Source organism: Dermacentor variabilis, chromosome 1, assembly GCF_050947875.1.
Source record: "Dermacentor variabilis isolate Ectoservices chromosome 1, ASM5094787v1, whole genome shotgun sequence".
Taxonomy (NCBI): Eukaryota; Metazoa; Arthropoda; class Arachnida; order Ixodida; family Ixodidae; genus Dermacentor; species Dermacentor variabilis.
This window is the reverse complement of record NC_134568.1, coordinates 80,408,559-80,427,257: the sequence shown is the minus strand read 5'-3', so window position 1 is coordinate 80,427,257 and position 18,699 is coordinate 80,408,559. Positions and strand designations below refer to the sequence as shown.

The window sequence follows — 18,699 nt, the reverse complement described above, 5'->3', positions numbered from 1 at the left end:
GTGCAATGCCGTGCCGACCCGCGGCGAAAGTGAAGCGGCCGTTAAGCACTCCCCATACCTGGGCCGATCCCTAAGAAAGTGCAATGCAGGGCCAATCTGCGGCAGAGGTGACGAAGGCGTTAAGCACTCCCCATTCGTGGGCCAATCACCACGGTTGTGTGTTGCCGGACCGACCCACGGCGGAGGTGAAGCAGGCATTAAGCGCTCCCCATACGTGGGCCGAACCCGACGGCAGCACAATCTCGGGCCGACCCGCGGCGGAGGGAAAGCAGACGTTAAGCACTCGAGTGCTTAACGTATGCGGATCCGCATATGTGGGCCGATCCCGACGGTAGTGCAATGCCGGGCCCACCCACAGCGGAGCTGAAACAGGTGTTAAGCACTCCCCATACGTGGGCCGAGCCCGAAGGTAGCGCAATGCTGGGGTGACCCGCGGCGGAGGTGAAGCAGGCGTTAAGCACTCTCCATACGTGGGCCGGTCCCCAAGAAAGTGTAATGCCGGGCTGACCCGCGGCTGAAGTGAAGCAAGCGTTCAGCACTGCACATACGTGGGCCGATCCCGAAGGTAGTGCAATGTAAGGCCCACCCGCGGTGAAGGTGAAGCAGGCGTTAAGAACTCCACATACCTGGGCCGATCCTGAAAAATGCTGATAAAAGTGCTAGTGGTGGTAGCGAGAATTGCGCGGCTAAAGGAGGCGTCTGATATCAATCTGGACACGCACTTCATGCCACGACTGGTTTGGAGAAAAGTGATCACACAGGTAAGTTACCCTTATTTCCATATGACAATTATTGCATCATGTATGTAACCAATTCACAAGACTTTTCTCATAGCTTTGTGTTTAGACATATTTTTCAATTGGCAACGCTCGCGTCAAATGGATTATGTTTTTTGTAATTTACTGTTCGCTGCCATTTTATTCATTCCGGAACAACCTTGAAATCAGTACGCTGTTTATAGGACATGTACTAGGCAGTACCAAGAATTCGAACTAAGGCACAACTCTCATTCCCAGCTCTCAGACAGCTAGCACAACGATCATGGACTGATGGTTCAACCAGCTTGGATGGTTCTGCAGGATCAGTGATCTTTCCTGCGAAAATCACCACATTGAAAATAAAGACATCACACAAGATGGCATCGACAGCCGCGGAGCTTGCTGCTCTTCGTAGTGCACTTCGCATAATTCGAGAGGAACCGCCTCAAAAATGGAGTGTTTTCAGTGACTCCCTCTACATTGCTTGCTTTCTGCTTTAAGCCGTGGACTCTACAAGCAATTATATCTAGAAGTCCGAGAGCTCCTTCATCGCCTCGTCGCGCAAGGACACGACGTGCCATTTCAGTGGCTCCCTATAGCCACTGTGACGTAATGGGCATGAAGCTGCTCGATGTGCTCATGAAGACGACGTGCAGGAACCAATCCCGCAGCCAAGAACAGAGGCAGCACCGAAACTTGCAGCGCTTGCTAATGATGCCACGCAATAGTTGTGCAACACACCTAGTTTCCAGCACACACGTCTGCATCGACCGGACCCCTGTCTTCGGCTTCGTCCTCCACCTGGACTATCCCGACCCGAGACAACGGTTCTTTACCGACTGTGGCTTGGTGTCGCTTTTACAAAAAACTTTGCTTTCCGCATCAAAAGGCAAAATAGTGCTGCGTGTGACCAGTGCGACAGCAAGGAAACTATCGAACACGCTCTTTGCCGTTGTCGCCGATACAGTGCATACAGGCATTCACTCGCGACCAAGCTGGCACGTATTGGCGGCCGGTCACTTTCGGAGGAGACAGTCCTGGAACGGGGACCGCCGTCGTCACACCACAAGTCGGTCAAGGCACTCTTGAAATTTCTGCGTTTGGGTGGGCTATTAGAGGGACTATAGTTCTCACGAACGTTCTCAACCTCCTGTATCTTTTTCTTTCGTGCCTTTGCGCTTTCTCCACTATTCTTTCCGTCTTTCATTTCCCCTTCTCCTAATGCAGGGTAGCAAACCAGAATCTTTTGAGGTTAACCTCCCTGCCTTTCCCGCCGCGTTTATCTCTCTCTCTCTCCCTCTCTCTGTACCAGCAGGAAAAAAGTGGTGTTAGTGGAAACAGTTCTTTCGTGGCAGAAAAATAGTTGCGGATAGAAAGGTGTTGCGCAGTAAGCATGGCTGGATAAATTAACTGCAGCACCCAGCACTTTCTTAAAATTTTTACAGGAAGAGTACACGTTAGAAACACAAACGTTAGTTGAAGAAAAAAAAAGTGTCATTCTATGTATGTTTTTTCCCCTACTGGGGAGGGGAGAGCTAGTCTAGCCATCTCGGGCTTTTTTTCTCTCCCCCCGCCCTATCACGGTCTGTATAGAAATAAAGTATTATTATTATTATTATTATTATTATTATTATTATTATTATTATTATTCAATTACATTTATCGTTGAACTCCGATGTTGTATCGATATGAAATTTGATTCGCCAAATGCACGTCTAACGAAATCTAGGCTACGTTATGCGCTAGCTAGTTAGACCTTCGGAATCGCAGCTTATGTACACGCAGAGATAAGCACCGTAAGGATGCCCCCCAAAAATACGAGTTTTGGTAAACAAATTAAAGAACTCAGACTTGTTCATGTCACTAGGCACGTGCACATGCTTTACAATCCTCTGTAGCAACCATATTTGAAGTTTGCTTGAAATACTTGATTGCTTCTTTAATTTCTAAAATAATATATGATTTAGTATTGTGTAACTAAAATCGATTGCATTTTGGATTATGGTTATTTTACTGTTTTTCTGTAGCGCGTAGAATAGTGATCAACAGCGTGAAATTGATTTTCGCGTACTCAGCGTTGCCAAACTAAGCTGTTTCGATTAGTTGACTTCATGAACTCCTAAATACCGAAAAATATGGCTATCTATAATGGGCAAGTTATATTTTTATAATAGCCTCATCCAAAGAAAAATATTTGCGACTGTTCGAAGTGCATCTCTTTTGATTTTTTGCAGATGAAATGCTAGAATATTCCCGGACCATGCATAAGTTGAGGAGAGGAGAAGAGCATCACTTGCGCCGTTTTACCAAGACCGAAAGTCCACCTGTCAGACGAGACGTCTTTAGAGAAGTCTCTAGCTCTATGCCTCACCATTTACAATGCACAAGACCGCTTATCCGGCACCCTTTGGAGATGTGCTTAGATTTCTCTAAGTGATACCTAAATCGGAAAGTTCTTCGGAAATCACAGGCTCCGAAGCCCCCCAAAGATTTTTTCGCCACGCTTCCCATATCGGCAAATAATAAATTAATTCGTGCTCTTTTCATATTAGCAGAATAATGTTTTTATGGTTTTCCTCAGAGCTAGAAATTTTGCATTTGCACAATATTACGGCCTTTCTTGATAACCTTGTGTATAAATTGTTCTACTGTTTTTGGAGAATGTTTTTAACTCAATTTCTTTATTGCAGCTCTTCGCTGCAATTTAGCCCTTCTTGCTCTATTTTCTGTGAAGTTCGGGTGCTTAGATATGCCATGGTTCTCCGTAAATTGTAATTAAGTAGTTACAATTAGAGGTGACGAAGAAATTGCGGTCACTGACCAAGTCAACGTGAAAATGACACACAGAGACGTTTCTGGACCCATGCGGTTCCACACCTAGTTTCCACACAGGTGTTGCCCTAGGTGTCGTCGCAAAACGTCTGTGTCATTTTAACCTTGACTTGGTCAGTGACCGCACTTTCTTCTACATCATGTTACCTGACCAGATTAACGTTCGTCGAACTCTTGACGACTACATAATTATGGGTGTGCGAATGTTCGAAATTCGTAATTCGTAAATGCAAGTACCTTTAGAATACTTTTCGAACATTTCATAATGTCAACTGTGTTGGCCCAAATACACATAAAACTGGAGCAAGAGTACCGTAAATTTTCACCCCTGAGGGCATATTATAGACTTAAAGCATGAGAACTTGCGCAGTGGAGGAGGATACGTCATTTAGGTAGCCATGCTTTACAGACTGTACAGCGATCATTTTCACACTCTGAAAAGTCTTGTGCATGAGAAGAAACTACTTCTTTGTTCCTAATGCTTCATTTGTGCTTTGAATAAACAACGCTTCATAATGTACTATGTAATGACGGAAACTTGCTAACTTTAAGAATACTGGAACGTGAACATCGTTTTAGATTAATTGTGATAACTGTTCACTCGAAAAGTATTAAATGTTCGATTTGATTCGCTTACGGCACCATTCGTTTCATATTCAATTCGGTATCAAAAAGCACTATTCGCACACTCCTACTTATAATGGTTGCTGTTCTATACCTGTTTTATACCTTGTACATCTACGCCTATAGTTCGATTGAGAAAGTGGGGTGGGGTTGGGACGACAAGATTGGCGAATAAGTCATGCATGTACGAGTTCAATTTACAGGTCACTATAGCGTATGCCACGCTTGAAAAGCGTGACGTTATTGGCGAGCTTCCCATCTGGTATGCGCCATGCGGGTTGATTGTTTCCCATTACTTCGACCACAATGTGGAAAAAGCCGTGCTCAAATAAAGTTCACTAGGGTTCAGGATTGGGCGAGTTGGTATTACATTATAGAACTGGTACAGCGCAAGAGAGTCAGTGCTCTGTTCCTTTATCTGGCCAGCTCGGCTTGTTTCTTCCTTTGTATGTTGCGCTGTACCAGTTCTAGAGCGTGTACAAATAAACATTGCTCCACGCTGTCTTTGCTTCTGACTCTAAATAACAGACACGTTTACAGCAGCACCCCGTACAGGCCAATGGTATCAGTGGAGAAACCAGCACTCATACTATTTCCTGGAACTACGAGAATATGTACACGCTTGAAGCTGAATTCAGGTGGAAACCCGATGGGACAGGTGACCAGCATCCGATTTATGGGCAATATTTTGCAACACAGACTGCCCTAGCTGCGTGCTGTTGACCAGGGCGTGGCGTCATCGCCAGAGGCTAGATGTGCTACAACGGCATACACCGACTCACTGTTTCTTCTTCTACTGTTTTGCACAGCTGGCTCAGCAGGCTCAGCGTATACTTATGCGTAGCAGCATATCTCTGAATTTTGGCAGCATAGGCATTGTATTTTGGATACGCAATTAGCAGAACAATATCCTCAACTTATTCATAAGAAAGAGAGAGAGAGAAATAAGAGGTTAGGAGAAGGAGGTTAAGCCGAATAAATGTCTGATTGCATGCAACAACGCACTGTTCTGCCACATTATCTTCTCCTTAAGCAAAGGAGTCTAGATACTGGTCAAGTATGAAAGCAAACCCGTCAGATAACCAGGATATACAAAAGAAAACCTAGAGAACTACGATCGCTATGAACTCCAATACAGATAAAGGAGAGAGAGAGAGAGAGAGAGAGAGAGAGAGAGAGAGAGAGAACGAAATCGAAGATTAAAGATAGGCAGTTTGTCAGATCAGACATCCTCTTGGCTACCCTCTAATTGGGGAAGGGTAGGAAAGATGACGAGAAAGAAACTTAAAATGAAATGGGCTTCGCCGTCTCGTGCCCACTGGGGCTTTTCTTTTCTTTTCTTTTTTTTTCGTTTTCACCGGAGCCTTCCCACGGCGTGTTTGAACCAAAATCCCAGCTGCTAGCTCGTACTTTCAGCAGAGCAGCCTGCGAAAAAATTCACACAGTGAGGTCTTTGAAAGAGAGAGCTTTCTCGTCGAAGCGCATGACTAGCACTTCAAGGGGAACCGAAATTTTATATTCATAACGAACGAACAGAAAGTTCGCCATAGGGAACACAACGTAGGATGAAAGGAAGTGCCATGGGCACGCCTCTGTTGCTATATTATCACCGCAAAGACACGAATGCCACGATACGGACTGCCAGCCTTCTTACACGTCTCTCTTTTTCCTTTCCACGCGGACGGCTTCGTTTACACGAGGTTCTCTCCTCAGGGCGCATGTGTGCATGCGATCTGTTCGAGCAAGCGACACTGCCCCCGCCGGACAACTGTGCCCTCGGCGGAGAAAGTGAGACGCACGGTGGGCGTCAATGCGCGGGATTCCTTTTGGCGGTCGGGCGGCGCACGTATAGTAGAACGTCGCGTAGGGAGCTACAAGACTCGGAGTGGGCACGGCAGGAGTAGTATCAAATCAGCATTGCAAATGAGGCGCGAACAATTTATTGTCACCAACACCACCGCCGACTCTTTGTAACGCCTTGTAAAAGAGGTGGAAAGTGCGTGGAAGGGGACTCGCTCAAACAGGCCAGAGCGCTGTTCGTGGCGTCGAGTGAGAAGGAGCGCACTGCTTAGAATATACGGCGGGAATGATAAATAACGCGACGAAGGAACGGTGTTGGACGAAGCTGCCGCCGGCGCCGCCACAAAACACTCGGGAGTGTCGGGGGCCCGTCTCGCACGCCGCTGGGACGCGGTCGCGCGCGCACAGACACACAAAGCTGCGCGCCGAGGTCTTCGTTTTGGCTTGTCTGAAGAAAAGAGATCGTCTTCTGCGTCGAGGTTCCGGCTGTGCGCGTGTAAGCGCGCGTGTAGTCTGCCTCGTCGGCGTTGGCTCCCGCTGCCGCGCAATCTTACTTTCAAATTACGCGCCACTTAACATGCACTCGTGAACGCCTCTCTCCGCACGCCTTCGGAGCACCGTTGCAAAGGGACGCGGCGGCGATCGCTTTCCATATGCTCCGTGCGAGAACAGTGGGCGCCTCCTCTCCTTTGTGGCCGCACAACAACGGCGACCTTCGTCGCAGCCTTTGCTATGCGAGCAGCGCTCTCTACATGCTGCTCCATTATCTCTCCCCTCCTTCTTTACCCCGCTCCGCTTTCTTTCTTTTCAAAGTGTCCACAGAGTGCGTTCATGTAAACGAGCGTAGTACGCACGCGCTCCCGTCGCGACAGCTTTTCCGCTACGTCGCGTCCGGTTAAGCAAGGAGCACGCCCTGCGGGTCTCAAGTCCGCACTTATCTGTCCCCCTCTTCTCTCCATTTTCGCGCTGGAGCCGCGTGCGATACGACCTCAGCGAAACCTCCCGACCAATCGGCTATTGTCGGTGAGCACTGGTCCACGAATCCCGGGTCATGTGGTGCTAGAGCGTGCGCTGGACGGGCCAGAACCAGAGTCGGTTGAGAGAGGATGGCAGTTTGAGTGGGAGCAGTGTCGGTTCCGATCCCGGGACCAGAGCGGGGAGAGAAAGGACAGTGCGGAGGGGAACTGAAATGCGCGATCCCCGGTCGCCTTTCTTCCGCGGCCGGTCATTCGCGCCTTCTCGTATTTTCTTTTTCCCATCAGTTGGTGGTCCCTCTCCAGAAATAGCTGTCCTGCTGTGCGGCAAACCAACAAACCCTCCGGGAAACAAACGTTACAAAGAAAAACGTTAGCTAGTAAGACTGCTGTTGGTACTTGCAAGTGAAAAAATAACCGATAAGAAAATGAGCGAATGAAAGGACGGCTGCTGAGAACAGCCCTTAAGGAAACATAACAAGAAGAGCGTTTTGACAAAGTACTCCACCAGCTAAATACAACTACACAAACAACAAGCGAGACCATCCCAACGTCACTCGCGCCCTGGTGTGGTGTCACGCTGAGAGTATCACAATGGCCACACGAGCCGACATGTGTGTCTGCACGGACGCCGGTCGTCAGGCGTCCCGCTGGGCGGCCGAGCACCGCGTACACGCCACCGAGCATATATTACAACCCGCGTGGCGGTCGCCTGCAGAGGTTGTATCGATGACGGCGGCGCACGCCGGTATGCGCCCGTCTGCGTGGACGCGAAGAACCAAGTAGCACGCATATTTCTACTGAAACCCATAGGCGTTGGAAGCGGGACCCCCAGGGTGTGGATGCGCTTCGAGGTCCGCCCACAAAATAATTAAAATAAATAAATAAACAAATAAATAAGAACTGTTCACATGCTACGCACACGGCGGTTTTCAGTGCCCTCCTGGCCTGAGAATTTCCGCGACTGTGACGGAGCACGTTGTGCCCATTATGCGAGCTTGGAGAAAGAAAGGAAGCAAGTGGAAATGCGAGACTGTCAGTCCGGTTTACAGCGTGAAGAGTGAGCGCTAGGATCGCGTTTCTCGAAATGTTCGGCGAGACGAAGACACACCGCAGAATCTATACGACTTGTGGCGGAAAGGCGTCCGTTCAACGAAAGGCGTGCTTAACATGAAATCCCAGAGCAGATGCCGCATGAGCCTTTCGTCAGTGCCTTCTGTCGGATAAGATGTGCTGGCTGCCGACAAAAATGTGGGCTTCCTTTGCATGAGAAATGTATGCAGCACGCATCGTTCCTACTTTTGTTGCCTGAGCCATTGTATATCCGCGCGGTGAATGCCCCAAGCTCTGGAAAAAGGAGAAGGTGACAACTTCCGTTCAGCACGAGCTGTGGCAGTGAATCTCTGGATAAAGTAGGTATGAATATTATGAACGTGAGCATCCGTAGCCCGCAGGGTCGCATGCAGCGGACCAATATTCAAGCTCGAGCAGAGGTCTAGGCACCAGGCAACTTTGTACCCGAGTGGAAAGGCAGAGCTCTCATCTCTGTTCCCAAGGCACCTGAGCGTGTCAATGCACATAACCACGCCTATAAAACCAGGTATCTTTGTTTGCTCAGTGTACAAAACCGCTCAATACCGGCTGCCTTCAACGAATGTATATCCGAGCAGCTGAGCTTCCCCTTCTGGCAAGTATCGTACCCACATGAGTTATAACGTTGGGCTGCGTTTTACAGAACGATCCGCCCTGCAAGCCACCCAGAAGGCAGGCTCTTTACCCCGACCCCCTTTCCTCATTGCGATAGCAACTCCGCGCAGAAGCGCTTCAAACGCGTCTCGTGTACGAGGACACGTATATGCAGCCACAAAAAGAGCAGCGCACGAGGCGATGCAGGTGGGAAACGCGTTTGTTGAAAAAAACTGAGTGCTCGGGCAGCTCGCCCCGAATCCCAATCTCCGTTTTGAAGAAACGCGATTAAGTTCTTCCTCTCGACCCGCGCGACAAGCGAACCTACAAAAGGATTACACGTAAACACCGTGTCGTACAACCACCACAATGCACGATAGAATGCCCACGGCGCGGACCCCGTTCGGCAAAATGAACAGCGCCGAGAAGCAGTCGCGTTGGAAGCAAAAGAACCTTGCTCGCTGGCAAAAAGAAGAAACCAAAAACACACATACAAACACGATGGAGGGGCTTGGGGCTAGGGGTGTGGGCCAAAATTCAAGAAAGCGAAAGCGAAGGAGAGCGAGGCATGCCTCGGCGTGGAAAAAGGCCACAAAAGTGCGCTGTTCTCTTTTCAAAAGTGTAGCGACACAAAGGGAGTGGAAACGAATTCATACCTGGCGGCGCGGTGCTTCTGTTTGAGATAAGCGTGACTTGTAATGATTTCAGCGGCTTGCTATGCCCCTTAAGCAGCTATGAGAATAAGCTGCGCGTCTGCGTACCCGTTGAGAGGCGCTTGCCCGGTGCTTATAGTTTTTTCTTTCTTTTTTTCTTTCATTTCTGCCAGTACTCGCACGCCGCTTCCCATTTCCCGTCTCCCATCGCCCGCGGGCGACATAGGCCGCGGAACGCGAGGCAACAAATACCGCAGGGAGGCAACAAGAGGCAACGTCCAAGGCAAGTGACGAAAAGGCGGTCTTTATGTGGCTCCGCAGGCATGCGAGCACGTGTTGTGGGCGCTGTGGTGTATCGCATACACACAGATCATGACTGCTGACAACGCTTTTCACCTGAGGCTGAGAATCGCGGAGCCACAACTATGTTTCCCGCAGACTTTTCGGGTTCCCCACACATGGTTGAGATGATGAGAAATGCCGCAGTGTAATGCATTGTGCCCTAACAGGTGGACTAAAGGAAAAGTAGATGTGGGACAAAAGGTAAAAGAACGCATGGGTGCAGGTTTTATGAAATCAAGCGACTCACCGAAAGGGCCTGGTGAAAAGAGCGAGCTTATATGTTTTGTTGAAGACACACATGAGCGGAATTTTCCTCTTTCGGAATTTGCGCGTGCCTTACAAAGCGTTGCAACTGAACGCTCAAGCAATACAAAGAGTCTAGTTCCCACCTTCAGAGTTTACGAAGGCATACTTACCGGTTTTACTGGAACGTTGACGGTGGCTGTTTGCACGTTTGTTACATCTCTATGCCTGTACCAAGCTTCACTTTCTATTAGCTTCGAAATGTGGAAATATTCCGAAATTTAAGCCCACTCAAAGTTGAAAGAGCAAGCAAGCGAGCGAGAGAGAGAGAGAGAGAGATGAGGGAAAGGTTCTATAGGAAGCACCTAATAAGGCTCTATAATGAAATCTGGAGATATTTGTCGGGCGCCTCTCCTAGCATGCCACTCCAGATTAGTGGAATAACAAAGGTATGCTGCGCACCTTTAAAACTATTCAGCATGTTTTGTTGAGGCCAGTGTCATGCAGGAAAATTAAAAGCGCTTTCGAATAGCGCGGGCGCGCACGAAGCAGTGGTCTCGTAGCTCAGGCGTGATCATTTACGTACATTCAGAGAGACAGAGAGAGAAAGAAAAAAAGTAATATATTGAGAGTAACGCAGAGAGGTCAGCTCGAGCTTGCGATATCTACCTCTAACCTGCAACTGTACCCAAGGAATGGAGAAATAGTAGCAAAAACGGGATGAAGGAGACGATGGTGACAAGAACAGTGACACGAGAATGTTTCTGGGCAACCTGCAGTGGTCACATGTTAAGAGATAGATGGCCGGCAGTATGAACCAGAGAACGAGCGTGCGTAAAGGATAATCTCGTTAAGATTCCTCTCTCCCTCTCTCCCTCTCTCTCTCTCTCTCTCTCTCTCTCTCTCTCTCTCTCTCTCAAAAATTGGTTAATGATACTTATGCCGTCTTGCAATGACATCTGAAATAATTGAGCATTAGACCCAGATGTCCAAATACAGACATCATTTGCACAAGTGAAAACTTTAACTGTGATGGCAGTCTTCTTCTTAAATCAGCCATGACGCAGTTAAAAAGAAAAGGGCTGAGTACGCTTCCCTGTGGTACTCCCTGTTTTACAACATGTTCAGCATTCTTTCCTTCACCTGTTTGAACAAATATCTTGCGATCTGATAAAAATTCAGAAATCCATCGCAAGGACCTGCAGGCATATATATTCCGAGTTTCAACACACTTAGCAGAACATGAACGTCACTAACAGTGTCAAATGCCCTCTTGATGTCTAAACGAGAAGAAAAGGGTTTAACCGAGGGGCCCGATTTTTATTAGTCATATCATGAGAAGCCAACAAACACTGACACCAAGGACAACATAGGGGAAATCACTTGTTACTTGATGTCTAGGAATACTGCTATCGTCATGTTTCCACGCGCATGCTCGTGTTCCACACAGGTTACTATATCTAATGTCGCCCCTCCCCCCCCATCTATCTTGCATCTCTGTATTCTAAAACCTGCTAAGTAGTTGGACAACACGTCCGTTTCACTACACTATCATTGAAGTGGCGCGTCAATCATTTTCTCCATTACTTTGCATAAACAACTTGTCAAACTAACTGGGCGGAAGGATTCAAGGCACAAGGGCGTCTTACCCGGTTTCAAAATTCGGATGATTCGAGCGACTTTCCAAGAGTCAGGTACAGTTTCTTCTATCCATAAATTATTATATATATCTAAGAGAGCATTTGTACCTGTCGACCCGAGGTTCTTTAGAATATTGTACCTAATGCCGTCCGGCCCAGCAGCAGGCTTTTGGCACCATGATGCAATTGCACATTGAAGCTCGCTTAATGTGAAAGCAGGATATAATTGAGAATGTTGCGCATAATAGCAAGCAGTAATTTTCTGCTTCGCTAATACTACAGAAATATCAAATTCTGCACATTGTGATAAAAAGCAGGTCTGGAAATAAGCTCGCAAAATTCATCTGCAACTATTATCTGACACGTGTCCCGAGGTACAACCAGAGCATGAAATGGGAAGCTTTGTGTTACCGCTACAAAAATGTCTCCATATTTCAGTGGAATGCCAGCACTCTTCGAAGGAAGTGTGTTCATTTTCGTAAACTGCTTGCACAACACAACTTTCCAATGCTTTGCATTTAAGAGGCGGGAGAAGTCTTCATCCTACAGCGTACCTTAATCGGATGACGATGACGACGATAATGACGATAACGTTGCTGAAAAGGCCTTCGGAACAATCATACATGGAAAGCAATGCGTGCAAAATAAAACTAAACTTTTATTACGCATAATACGATAGATATAATGCGATAAATGTAAGCATCGGGGTTTAGTCAGCGAGTTACACGCACAACACACACATGCAAGGACTGACGCAGTGTATAAGAAGTGATATTTTGACATTGAATATGAATATTCTTAGTGTACGAAAACGACAGCAAATATATTTCTGTCTTTCTAAACAGCATAAAAGAGATGTTGAAGAGACCAAAGGAGAGAGCTTATTTGATTTTTTCTTACAACAGAAACGATGCAATTTGCATATTCTATCGATGAGCGAAAAATAAAAGTTCATCACAACATGTGCGCTTATGACAATAAAAATAACAACGACAACAAAAAACGACACGCGAATAGAAGTACTTTGAAGGTATTATTTAAGCCGTTTAAAAAGAAAGACAAAGCCTCAAGAAATGAGTCTTGGCATCCGTGAAAAACGACACTAACTAAAGCTACAACAGCATACAGTAAACTCACTAGTTGTGCAAGCACGGTGAGTTTTCTTCTCCACCACCAGAGGAAAACTTCGCGTCAATCAATATAACTCTAGGAAGCCATAAAATCAAATCATTATATGTTACGTCACAACGTCTTATCATCTAATGAGATCGACTGCTGCACAAGCTCACCGAATAACCGCTCCCTAGACCTTTCAGCAGCCACGCTTCTGCAGCAGACTATGGTGTAATTTGGAAAATTAACGCCGAATTATTGAAGCGCTTCTTTACACGTTGGCTTAAAGTTGGCAATTTCAGGGCAGCCACTACTATGATAGCTCATGTTAACAGGGACGCTTTTCCAGGTAGCTCTATATATATATATATATATATATATATATATATATATATATATATATATATATATATATATATATATATATATATATATATATATGATTAAATATATTATTATAATATATATATATATATATATATAATTATGCTCTAATAATTGCATAAATTCTCATATTCCGCCCCACACCACCAAATTGTCGAAAGAAAGAGAGAATATAGAAAATATAACATCATATCAAGATAAAACACTATATCAAGGACTTAGGTTCATATTTCAAACTAGGAATATTACCTAAAATAGGCATATGCCCGAATGAATATGTTATAACAATAAACACTCATATCAAGTGACGCTCAAATGCTGTTTATTCATCACTTTTGAAAGTTATCTGGTAAATTGGCAAAATATACGCAAGTGAGTCCTGCCGAAACCACAATGTGGAGGTTGATTGATAAAAAAACAGTAGTATCAGTATTATCATGACAACATTGTCTTTCATCACCGGGGAAAAGAGGGCAACGGATAATTGCCACACAATTTAAGACTAGTATTGCCCAAGTTATTTGTATTTCAATCGAGTAAACGTTGTTAATTGGCGATAACAAAAACAGTGATACGATAATTCTTGTTATGGATGCACTTAGCAACACCTAGATGCTTTTCGTCGCATTGGAACAAGATTGCCTATCGTAGCCTAGGGCTAAAACTCCAGTCTGCAAAAATATGTAACCTGGCCGCGCCTTTCTGCTTGATTTAGGGTTCCTACACATCTACGCCATGCAAAACTGGTACTGAGAAAGCAAACAGGCGTGCAAAATGCGTAGTTCTCTTTCGTTCATCAGCAATAGATAGGGAGAGAAAGAAAAATGGAATGCATGACTGCAGAGCCCAGGATAAAGTAAAGTGGAAGACAGCGAATGACAACAATGCAGATTCGGGAGCGAACATCATGCTCCACTTGCTTCTGGGCTTCTTGTTTTAATCTTGCTCCTCTCTGTGAGTGAAAGATCGTAAAATTATTAAATTTTCTCCCTCAGTCGAGCCGCACGGTGCGTGCCTTCTATATTGGAGGAAGGCGTCTTGGGTTGACACCCTCCATTATTTCAACGACGCCACGGGTGGTGTAACGACGCGAAATATTGGAGAAAAAAAGAATATATATATATATATATATAACTGGCTGGATTTCTCCTGGTTCTGATGGGTGCACTCTATGAGGCATACAGAAACCTGGACAACCCGGCCCTTCAGTGGCTTCTCGCCGACATCCTAACTCCAATTCTCTGGGGAAATGCCCGCGTCATGGAGGCACACCATGGTTTTGGCCATCCGAAAGCACGAGAAGTCGACCTAGTTCTGGGAAGCCCCACCTATGCGGCCAGTCGACGTTATGCGGAGCGCGTGAGTGGCGACGCGACTAAGCTGGTGGCTCGAGCATTTTAGGAGGTGGTCCCACACAACTAAGATTCAGTTTCGATCCGAACTATATGCATGCGGAAAAGCTTAGTGCATCTTTTCGCATCGGCGCTTACCAATGCTCGCTTTCCCCAGAATGTACACGCTGCTTGACATGCACATACCGCGATGGACATAGAGCCTCGAAGAAAAAAGTACTGATATGATATTTACGACTTGTAATTTAGCTGTGTATTAAGTGAAAGTCGAAACCAGAAAAAAAAAAAACGGCGAGAAGCGTCAGGGCACCCCAAATAAGGTACTATAATACTTGTTTCTATGAAGCATATCTCGTTTCGGTAACAAGAAGGTGCATGCGTCATGGCGTCATGAAACACTGGATTCGCTCCGCCCCTTGCGACCACTGTGGCTGCCACATGCGAGCGCCGGCAGAAGAAAGCAGCGAAAAATCCTTGTCTGTTGCTTTATGGACAACATCGTCGCGTCTATAGCCTCGATGCTAAGAAGTGTCAGCCGATGTTTCTCCGTGTCACGACGTCAGTGTTGATGACGCCGAGCCCGGCGTTTCGAGACCGGCTTTACCATCAAACTAAGAGGCCCTCTAAATGTTTCCAGACTCTTATGCTTGTTAAGCGTCATCCTTTTATGAGCTAAAAACGTGTGCAAGAGTTACCACAACATTGAAAATATGTGACAGTATTCCTTTAAGATCGTGCAGTGCATGAACTGACCTGCCTGATTGTGTCGGTTCATTCAGTCCTTTCTCTACTAGACCTTCTTTTCCGTACGACTTGACTGATGCAGATATGGACAGCTTACGAAGAAGCGGGGATTGCCGAAAGGGCCAGCTCTTGCGCCGTTGCGTTTCAACGTGGCGCTCCTACCGACGGGTTTAGAGCTATAAAATAATCTGGAGCTATGGTTTGGGGATGTACGCGGATGACAGGACAGTATCGACCATCAAGTACGGGGAATTCGAGCAGCACTTGACAATATATTTGATTGGAGCACTTGGTGAGGGGGGGGGGGGGGGTTGCACACTGTTAGCAGATGGCCTGCAGTTTCAATGCTAATGAAAATTACGAATATTTTTTTACTAACTTGGTGGCAGTCCCAAAATAAGAAACAGGAAATGCTACCCTCGGATACTCGTTTTCATCGTACATAAATAAACAGCCTATCTCACCTCCGGAGATGAAGTAAAAAGCACGTTTTCTTTAATTACGTTACCTTGTCTGTTATGTCATTCAAAAATGCATGAAGGCCGCCATCATCGTCTCTTGTTGCCAGTTTGCTACACTCAGCGCATACACAGATTTTCGCCCCTGTTTTGGAACCGTATTTCTTACTAATACTTAAGATTTCGGGGTAAAAATATGATCTCCCGCGTTTTCTTCGTCGTTGGAAAACTTGCTCGGACAAGCAGTCGGCGCTTGTGAGCGGATACGCTACACTTGCTTTCTCTGAATCCACAAGGCGTAGCCTTCGCGCTCGGCCCGAGTCGCAGAAATTTCCTCAGCTTCACGTACCAGATGACGAACTGAGGTTGAGGGTTGAATTTTGAGCGCTACCACTACGTGGTGACTTTTCTTTGCTCATGCAAGCTCATAACCAGCATCAGCCCTGAGAGGTAAAGAGCCACGAGACAGACAGGCGGTGAAGGACCGGCCGGACTGCGCGAGATTGAGGACACTCTGAGAGAACTATAAGGCGTTTCATTCTTATGAAAGATATGTTTGATACCCTGATTTCAGGCCACCTCGGAGTGGCACAGTGCACCCGGACGTTGAATACTGCCAAGTAATAACGCTGTTTACACGGGAACCCGCTGCGGTCTACTTTTCGTACTATAAAAACAGATAAGGAAGTACGGCTCTGCTACTTGCCAGGTATTTGTCTGACTCGATAGTTTATACAGCTGTGAAAACGCAAATACGCAAATTCGTGAAGATGATGCTTTCTAAAAAACTCTAAACACAACGCATGTCCCATGAGTTGTTCAAGCTTTGCCATTTTCGAGAACAGCTCCTCATTGGGCGAGTTCTGGTACTTTGAAGCAATTGCAGAACTGGCCTACAGAAAAAAAAGAAAGAAAGACCTCACACACTAATAATAATAATATTTGGGGTTTTACGTGCCAAAACCACTTTCTGATTATGAGGCACGCCGTAGTGGAGGACTCCGGAAATTTTGACCACCTGAGGTTCTTTAACGTGCACCTAAATCTAAGCACACGGGTGTTTTCGCATTTCGCCCCCATCGAAATGCGGCCGCCGTGGCCGGGATTCGATCCCGCGACCTCGTGCTCAGCAGCCCAACACCATAGCCACTGAGCAACCACGGCGGGTACCTCACACACTAGGCGACCCCGTTCCTGCCTTTTGTTTGTGAGCACGTTATCATCCCGTTCTGCCATGGCTGTAACTTTATGCCTGCCTTTAAAGTAATGCTGTGAGAAAGAGTGAAGTGCTCCTTGTCGACTCGCCTTGATTTCATTGATGCTCGGGCAAACCATCGATTTTCCCTGCCGGCCAGCTGATAAGCCGCTGCCAGCTCTGCCGTCCGGTGCGCAGAGCACCGGCGTTACCAGCAAAAGGGACTCGAATTCTGCTTTATAAAGAGGTACTCTAAACGCAGTGAATAAAAACGTCACAGTTTCGTCCGAAAGGCGAAGCATTGATTGCGATGGCAAATTATTAGACAGCTCTACGAAGTAAACATCTTTTTGGCCGCAGGAACTCTGTGCAGACATTCGCTTACTAACTAAATTAACAAGCGCGGTGCCACACATGCACGGGCAAACACGAACACATCTCACTTTAGGACCGCGGACACTCGCTGTTAGAACGCTAGCGTGATGAATAGCGGCAGCAACGGCGAGCGAATTCCCCTTCGGGCTGCCTCTCGCTTCAAAGCGAACGAGGCGCGCGAGAACGCAGCGCTCACGAAGCCATCCGCTATTTCGGGTCGGCTAGATTTCGAACCCACCGCCGATGACTTCCAAGATGGGACGCGCGCGGCCGCAGCCCAAAGGAGGAGGCGCTCGCTACCCTGCCAACACCCTGCCCCCCTTCTACACCCTACATCGCCCCCCCCCTTCCTTTTATCGCGCGCACAGCTATCTGCTCCCTCCATTGCGCGCCCGAGAAGTCGGCGCGCATCCTCGCCGCCTTCTTGCCTTGCACGCGCGAGAAGACGACGCGGCACCTAGCCCCCATCCTTCTCGCCTCACCCTCGCATACTTTGCCTCGCACCTAAAGCATACGACGGGCGGCCGCGACCTTATCGCACTTGGACTTTATACGGAACCTCACGGCGACGCCGACAGATTCGACGACGGTGGAAATTTACGCGGACGGACCATATAATTGATATCGCAATAAAGTTTGACCACGGGTATTGTATTTCAATTTTACAATTTTACGTCACTGATGTGGTTGATCGCCAAAATTACGCGCGCCTTCCCATTTATTCTCTCTGTTCAAGAAGAGTTGCGCTAACAAGCGTGGACAATATAAAAAAAAAATCATTCAGGCTAGGAAAGACATTACACAAGCACGCCGCATATTGTTTAAACAAGGAAATACTTTTTTACTGCGCAATTGGTCGGAAGGAAGGAAGCAGGAGACAGGACAGCGCGCCTTCTTCCTTCCTTCCTTCGAATTGCGCACTAAAGAAAATTGTTTTCCTTGTTAAAACAACGTTTCACCAAGCCGCCCAACAAGCCGCCCTTTTGCACCGAATATTATAGCGACGCCATGAGTCAACGCGACTCCAGGCTACGAGGCTCAACAAAACGATCATAGTGGAGTTTTATATACACAAGCCCCACTGATTATAACGATCAAACGTACACCTGTGAGCAAAAGTGTACGGGCCACGGGAAAAGGCTGAATCTCTTCGCAGCTTAATAACGCAGCCAGAAATTTACTACAATCTAAACTTTACCATTCAAACAGTAGAGCACCTTCGTCAGTTTTCCCCTGTGCGTCTCAGAAGCGAAGAAAATAATATGTTTTTTCAGAAACTTGTACTTTCTTGCTCACAGGTGTTCCGTGTCTTGCAGTTCATGTATACGCATAAACTGAAAAAGTCTTTGCATCGCTTTAGAATTGATGACAAATGGTGTAGTAAGCGCACTAAACCGGTCATCATCTGTATTTTGGAAGTACATATCAACGAAAATGTACAGAAAGCCGCTCTAATGTATTCAGCTCATTATGCGCAACGAAGATAGAGGTCTGTAATAGTGGTGCTTGACCACAACTTGAGGTCT

At 46.8% G+C, this 18,699-nt stretch overlaps 1 long non-coding RNA gene across 4 annotated transcripts in view; it reads left to right on the top strand.

Moving 5' to 3' along the window:
- Nucleotides 1-9,610, top strand: part of LOC142579873 (uncharacterized) — a 205,075-nt gene extending 195,465 nt beyond the window's left edge. For 3 of the 4 annotated variants that reach the window (XR_012827484.1, XR_012827482.1, XR_012827488.1), the window contains one exon: nt 2,993-4,701. This is a non-coding gene — a long non-coding RNA (uncharacterized LOC142579873). Of the gene's footprint in view, nt 1-2,992; nt 4,702-9,500 lie in introns of those variants that run through there. The other variant, XR_012827483.1, reaches the window with a different exon arrangement.
- Nucleotides 9,611-18,699: the final 9,089 nt, after the last annotated feature.